At 39.8% G+C, this 7326-nt stretch overlaps 1 long non-coding RNA gene across 1 annotated transcript; it reads left to right on the forward strand.

Moving 5' to 3' along the window:
* The first annotated feature begins 6 nt into the window (after window positions 1–6).
* LOC133040270 (uncharacterized) lies at window positions 7–5073 on the forward strand. Its single transcript, XR_009688938.1, has 3 exons — window positions 7–502; window positions 4157–4201; window positions 4887–5073. It is a non-coding gene; the product is annotated as an uncharacterized LOC133040270 (long non-coding RNA).
* The last annotated feature ends 2253 nt before the right edge of the window (window positions 5074–7326 follow it).

Here is a 7326-nt window from a genome sequence, read left to right on the forward strand (position 1 = left end):
CCAGCACAACCCAATGAGCGCAGGCCCCAAAGCGGCCCCCGCTTGTCATTGGCTGGCAGCAGAGGCGTAGCCTGGAGCGTCACCGCCAAAGCTCTTCCCGGTACTGGCTGTGCAGTGAGGCTGGATGGAGTCTCGGTTACCAGCTTGGTGTTGGTTCCTGCGGGTGAAATTCCTGAGTCCTGACCCTAAGAAAACTTCCTTGCTGGCTCCTGTGAGCCACCCGGGCGTCTATGTGACCTCAGACCGGAGGTTCACGGGAGACGAGGAGAAAAACTGGCTTGACGTTGAAACCCAGTAACCTGAAAAGAGGCCACACAGATAGCCTCCTCTTAACAGCAGCCCTTGCCTGGACCCTTCCCCACCTCCACCTACCACCCTTTGTCCTGAGGGCGGTTCCGAAGGACGCAAGCGACTAAGTGGAGATCGGTGACGAAAACGGCGGCCCAAGCTGCCAAATACGCAGTTCGGATTCTCCTTAACAGCGGGCAGCCTGCCTTTGGAAGTACGCTTTCTGTAATGACCCAGTACTTAACGTTGATTGAAATTGGAGTAAGAGTCGTATTTTTAAGTAATAGTAAAGCTACTGTAGAGAGGAGCTCTAAGGAAAACTCTTGGCAGCTTTCTAAGAGCTATTCAAACATCATTATCTTTTGAAGTACCCAGAGAAATCTCTCTCTGATGAAATGCAAAACAAAGTGTGGCTTTGAAAAACTTATTGGAGGCTTAAATCCTTAGACAGAATGCCTTCGTTGTTACACAATTGACAGCAACATCCTGGTAGGAATGGAAGTTGTCCTGGGTCGCAATTTATTCACCTGTATCCACAGCCCTACTCTCACAAGGATCACTCCCCTAAAAAACAACAAAAGTCTCCTTGTTCCCTAAACAATACAGACTTGACCTATTTAGTGTGGCTACTATTTTCTAGGACTAGGGAATTTGGGAATACTTCTCTTCCTGCAAAGTGTTAGCTAAATATCTGAAACTTTATTAAACTACTTAAGGAAGAAGAGAATACAGAATAAATGGCTCTTAAAATTTTACTGAAAGGACTGAGGCAATTTGCTTTTCAAATTAACTACTGGGATACAGCCATTAAGCCCTGGGAGCAGTGCCTAAGGACCTGCAAATTTTTAAGAAACCAGGCAAAATTTTTAGCCCTGGGGAAAAAATGAATGGACTCCAAAGCACTAATAAATATTAATGTATATTTAATTAACATTTTTCTGTTAAAAATATATCAACTGCAACTCATCTCAAGAGTTATATATAGCTGTACGTGGGTATGTTTTTATGTGATATGAAGCTTAGTGACCAGGAGGGTCCTAATTAGTTTATCTCCTAAATGAGCATACCTCCTAATGTCTGTGAACAAACACTGAGTTTCATAAATATGGATATTGTATTTAGTATTACCGTAACAAAAGCTTCTTTTTAAAATGACATTAATATAAATGCTGTAAATCAAGCCTTTTTCACTGTCATAAATTGAGAAAACTTTAATAGGCAGCAGCTCAGTATTATGTATCAAGGATTCCCATGACTTAGTAACTTTACTTGTAGGAATTTATCCTTCAAACGTATTCCCGTATGTGTGTAAGGATGAATAAGGATGTTATTCATACCTATTTTTGCTATTTTAAAAGCAAAAGAATGGAAAACAGCTTATGTATCCATCCACAGGAGACTGGTGTGTTAATGACACAATTCTGTGAGGAGTACGGTGTAGTTGAGAAGCAGGAGATTGATCTGAGTGGGTGTGTCATGATTTCTAAATTCTGAGACAGCAAAGCAAGGTGCAAAGCAATGTGTATGTTATGCTCCCACTGTTTCAAGATAGTTTATACCATGGTGTATTATTTTTAGAGGAACATACATAATTTAATGGGCTTCCCAGGTGGCTCAGTGGTAAAGACTCCACCTGCAGTGCAGGAGGCGCAGGAGACGAGGGTTCTATCCCTGGGTCAGGAGGATCCCCTGGAGGAGAGCATGGCAACCCACTCCAGTATTTTTGCCTGGAGAATCCATGGACAAAGGAGCCTAGTGGGCTACAATCCATGGGATCACATAGAGTCAGACAGGACTAAAGTTACTTAGCGTGTAATTTAATATGTGTAAAAATCATTCTGGTAGTTTAAATCATGGATCTGCAGTAAAAAGATAACTGTCTAAAGATAAAGTTTTATATCTAAGGATAACATTTTATTAGCTTTTGTGTTTAAGTTTTATACCATGGGCATATTCTACCGCTTAATAATAAAATTAATACCAGGCATCCTAATTTGAAAATGGCAGTTAAGCAAGTAATTTAGAAAAAAACTTCTTAAGTGAAAAGAAGACAGCTGCTTTAAATATAGTAAATGCTGTATAGTTTGGAGCGTGTAAATTTTTCATGTAAATTAGCTCATGAACAGCAAAACAGCATTATAACACTGAAAAAAAGATTAATTCCTCTTGGAGTGGGATTCTACATGAATGTGTTTTTTTGGAGGAAATGGGAGATTCCTTATTTTTTACATTTCTTTCATTACACAAAGTTCACTAATATTTTTATAATAACTACTTTTTACACACCATGAAAATAGCGTTGTCATTAAAGTCAGGCTATGGATAAAGATATTGTGATGGAACAGTGAAAACAGTAAAGACCTGGGAGGGATGTTTCTGACTGTAAGCATAAATATAGGCAATGCTTATTGACTACGCAAAAGCCTTCGACTGTGTGGATCACAATAAGCTGTGGGAAATTCTGAAGGAGATGGGAATACCAGACCACCTGACCTGCCTCTTGAGAAATCTGCATGCAGGTCAGGAAGCAACAGTTAGAACTGGACATGGAACAACAGACTGGTTCCAAATAGGAAAAGGAGTATGTCAAGGCTGTTTATTGTCACCCTGCTTATTTAACTTATATGCAGAATACATCATGAGAAACGCTGGGCTGGAAGAAGCACAAGCTGGAATTAAGATTGCCAGGAGAAATATCAATAACCTCAGATATCCAGATGACACCACCCTATGGCAGAAAGTGAAGAGGAACTAAAAAGCCTCTTGATGAAAGTGAAAGAGGAGAGTGAAAAAATTGGCTTAAAGATCAACATTCAGAAAACTAAGATCATGGCATCTGGTCCCATCACCTCATGGGAAATAGATGGGGAGACAGTGGAAACAGTGTCAGACTTTATGTTTTTGGGCTCCAAAATCACTGCAGATGGTGACTGCAGCCATGAAATTAAGACACTAGCTCCTTGGAAGAAAAGCTATGACCAACCTAGATAGCATATTAAAAAGCAGAGACATTACTTTGCCAACAAAGGTCCATCTACTCAAGGCTATGGGTTTTTCAGTGGTCATGTATGGATGTGAGAGTTGGACTGTGAGGAAAGCCGAGCGCTGAGAAATTGATGCTTTTGAACTGTGGTGTTGGAGAAGACTCTTGCGAGTCCCTTGGACTGCAAGGAGATCCAACCAGTCCATCCTAAAGGAGATGAGTCCTGGGTGTTCATTGCAAGGACTGATGCTGAAGCTGAAACTCCAATACTTTGGCCACCTCATGTGAAGAGTTGACTCATTGGAAAAGACCCTGATGCTGGGAGGGATTGGGGGGCAGGAGGAGAAGGGGACGACAGAGGATGAGATGGCTGGATGGTATCACCGACTCGATGGGCATGAGTTTGAGTAAACTCCGGGAGTTTGTGATGGACAGGTAGGCCTGGCGTGCTGCAATTCATGGGGTCGCAAAGAGTCGGACATGACTGAGCGACTAAACTGACTGACTGACTGACAACATCTGTTTTGTTTTACCTCAAAGGAAACAAAATTACTCTTCCTTGACTTTTGACAATAAGTTTATGAGAAGGCAATCTGGGGCTCAGGGAGAGGAGAAAGACATTACAAGTCCTTAATTTGGGTTTTGTAGATCACTACAGGGGGCCAAAGGCCTGAGGATATCACTTAGGACACCTACTTTTGTTTGCTGGTAAAAATACTTTTTTCAAAATAGTAACAGAAAACCCCTTAGTCTGGTTTAGATATGAAATAATTGAAAGTGATAAGTCTTGAGAGTAAAAGTCTAAATATTCTTGATAAAATTATTAAATTTTGTATCAAGAGAAACACTGGAGATTGAGTTTCTAATACAATTTCTTTGTTTTAGTGATGAGATGAAAAAAGTTGTGGCTTGCTCTTGCTGACATGTACAGTGAGTATCTAATCTGATAATAAACAGAGTCTCAGATATTTGGGGTAATAAAGTAGCCTATAAATCATTAAGATGCATTCCACAATAATATAAAAGGAATAGAATATGACTGAAAAATGTAATGAAGGCATTTTAACAGTGAAGTTCCTGGGTATGGGAGTCAGAATGCTTGAGTTTGAAGCTTAGTTCTAGCACCTGCTATCTATGTAACCTTGAAGAGTCAATTTACTGAACCTCTAAATCACAGGTTCCTGCTTTGTAAAAATGAGAAAAATAATAATATTTCACAGTTTTCAAAAGTTAAGTCCTTAGAAGTTCATGGCAGACCAGGGTAGAATGTGTGGCAAGTAGACCAAGTGGGTAGCACTTAGGTCAGAAAGCTACGTTTTGATGTTTTGATATTTCAGCTTCTTTGCAGAGGTATACTATACATAGGCCATGTATTCCAGTGGAGAAAGTTGATGATGTTTTTTTGCACAGCTCACAGAGATAAGAGCGATAGGTGACTTGAACTATTCAGATGGGCCAAAGTCTTGTTCAACTGATAATACAGCAGTTGAAGAGCTCTTGACTTTCTTCCTAGCAATTTTATGTCATAGGGAAAACATTTTAGGGGGAGTTCTTCAAGTTTCAGGACTGTCTGGTACACTGGCGGCTGATGACACACCCCTATGTATTTCCACAGATTTCCAAACATGGAAAGACTAACCCCAATTGAGAACTATGACTAGAGGAACCAAGGGACTGCTCTGAATTTAATCATATCAACAGGAGAATGGATTTGTAATGAAGACATACAGAGAACTTTGGGAGGAAATGACCTGTTATCCTGAAAATTCTGTTATCTAAGAAATGGAAAGCAAGATATTTAAGATATACTTCCTAGACCAAATCTCCCCAAACTATGTCCCTAAGAATGTCTGTATTAAACAAATGGCTTGTAGCTGAAAGAAAAATGTTTTGTAAACACTACACACTTAATCAGCCATCTTTAGAGTTATAATACATACTATTAGCATAATAAAGGGTCAGAGAAATCTTAGAATAGGAAACCAAGTATCAAACATTTCAGAAGAGATGACTCTTCTCTATACATCTATTAATATGCTCTCTTCCTCTGGCATATCTTCCATTTCTACTGTAATAATTTTCTCAACAGTAATTTTAAAAGATAAAAAAATAAAAATTTAAATTTAAAAATAAATAAGAAGAGCTTCTCAGAATAGGCTTTAAACTACAGACATACCTCAGAGGTACTGTGGGTTCAGTTCTAGACCACCAGGATAAAGTGAATACCACAGTAAAGTAAGTCACACAAAATTTTTGACTTCCTGATAAATATAAAACTTTTACTTACACTATACTATAATCTGTTACATGTGGAAAAGTATTATATCTAAAAAATAATGTACATACTTGATTTAAAATACCTTATTGCTGAAATATGCTGATCATCATCCAAGCCTTCAATGAGATACAATCTTTTTGCTGGTAGAGGATCTTGTCTTGAGGTTGATGGCTGCCAACTAGTCATGGTGTGGGTTACTGAAGTTAGGATGGCTCTGGCAATTTCTTAAAATAAGACAGCAATGAAGTTTGCTGTATCGATTAACCCTTCCTTTTGTGAATGATTTCTCTGAAGCGTACACTGCTATTTGATAGCATCTTACCCACAGCAAAAATTCTTTCAAAATTCGAGCCTATTCTCTCAAACCCTGAGCAATCTCAAAGTCAACTGTGAGAGTTGGAATCAACTTCTTTCACAGTCCTGTTAATGTTTGCATTTTGACCCCTTCTCATGGATCATTAATGCTGCTAATGACATCCATTCTGGGACTTCCATAGTGGTCCAGTGGCCAAGACCCATGCTTCCATTTCAGGGACACAGGTTTGATCCTTGGTCTGGGAACTAAGATCCCACATGCTATGCAATGTGGCCAAAAATAAAAAAATAATATTTTTCAAAAAATTACATCCATTCTATACATAATAGTTTGCATCTGCTAACCCCAAACTCCCAAATTATCTCTCCCCCAACTCCAACCCGTAGGCAAAAACAAGTCTGTCTTCTATGGTTCCGTTTCTTAAATAATAAGACTTTAAATACAAAATTACTCCTTGATCTATGGGCTTCAGAAAGGATGCTGTGTTAGCAGGCACAAAACAACACAAATCTTGCTGCATAGCTCCATCAGGGTTCTTACATTACCAGGTGCATCGTCTATGAACAGCATTATTTTGGAATAATCATTTTTTTCCCTAAGCAGTAAGTCTCAAAAAGTGGGCTTAAAACATTCAGTAAACTATGTCATAAATAGATATGCTAAGCATCTAGGCTTTGTTGTTCCATTTATAGAACACTGGGAGCAGCTTTAGCATAATTCTTATGGGCCTAGGATTTTTGGTAAATGAGCATCAACTTCTTCAAGTCACCAACTACATTCAGTTCAGTTCAGCTCAGTCGCTCAGTCGTGTCTCTTTGCGACCCCATGAATCGCAGCACTCCAGGCCTCCCTGTCCATCACCAACTCCCGGAGTTTACTCAAACTCATGCGCATCGAGTCGGTGATGCCATCCAGCCATCTCATCCTCTGTCGTCCCCTTCTCCTCCCGCCCCCAATCCCTCCCAGCATCAGGGTCTTTTCCAATGAGTCAACTCTTCGCATGAGGTGGCCAAAGTATTGGAGTTTCAGCTTCAACATCAGTCCTTCCAATGAACACCAGGACTGATCTGCTTTAGGATGGACTGATTGGATCTCCTTGCAGTCCAAGGGACTCTCAGGAGTCTTCTCCAACACCATAGTTCAAAAGCATCAATTTTTCAGCACTTGGCTTTCCTCACAGTCCAACTCTCACATCCATACATGTCCACTGGAAAAACCATAGCCTTGAGTAGATGGACCTTTGTTGGCAAAGTAATGTCTCTGCTTTTTAATATACTATTTAGGTTGGTCATAACTTTCCTTCCAAGCAGTAAGCGTCTTTTAATTTCATGGCTGTACCATCTGCAGTGATTTTGGAGCCCAAAAAAATAAAGTTTGATACTGTTTCCCCATCTATTTCCCATGAAGTGATGGGACCACAGTTGGCCCTAAAAAAGAGTCAGCCTGACATTTGAAGCTCTG

This window comes from Dama dama, chromosome 20 (assembly GCF_033118175.1).
Source record: "Dama dama isolate Ldn47 chromosome 20, ASM3311817v1, whole genome shotgun sequence".
NCBI lineage: Eukaryota > Metazoa > Chordata > Mammalia > Artiodactyla > Cervidae > Dama > Dama dama.